This window comes from Brassica oleracea, chromosome C1 (assembly GCF_000695525.1).
Source record: "Brassica oleracea var. oleracea cultivar TO1000 chromosome C1, BOL, whole genome shotgun sequence".
Lineage (NCBI taxonomy): Eukaryota > Viridiplantae > Streptophyta > Magnoliopsida > Brassicales > Brassicaceae > Brassica > Brassica oleracea.
This window is the reverse complement of record NC_027748.1, coordinates 32,061,577-32,061,910: the sequence shown is the minus strand read 5'-3', so window position 1 is coordinate 32,061,910 and position 334 is coordinate 32,061,577.

Sequence of the window (334 nt, the reverse complement as noted above, 5' to 3'; positions counted from 1 at the left end):
CCATAATCACCACCGCCTTCATCAACTATGTTATTTTGTCACTTAGCCATCCCTATGTCATCAATTTTTTTTTTAAATTATTAAAATCTGTAATCTTTGTTTTCATATTTTTGCCATCACATCTTTTAAAACACTTTTATCTCTTTGATATTAGTCACCACATCTTCCACCATAACCACCACCAGACGTATTTACTATGTTATTTGAATGATATGTACTATGCTATTTCGTTGTAACTATTTTATTTTAATAATGCTTCATTTTATGTACCAAATGCATGTTTTGACATTTGAATTAGAGTTTATATTCTTTTTTAAGGTTTAGTGATTGGTGT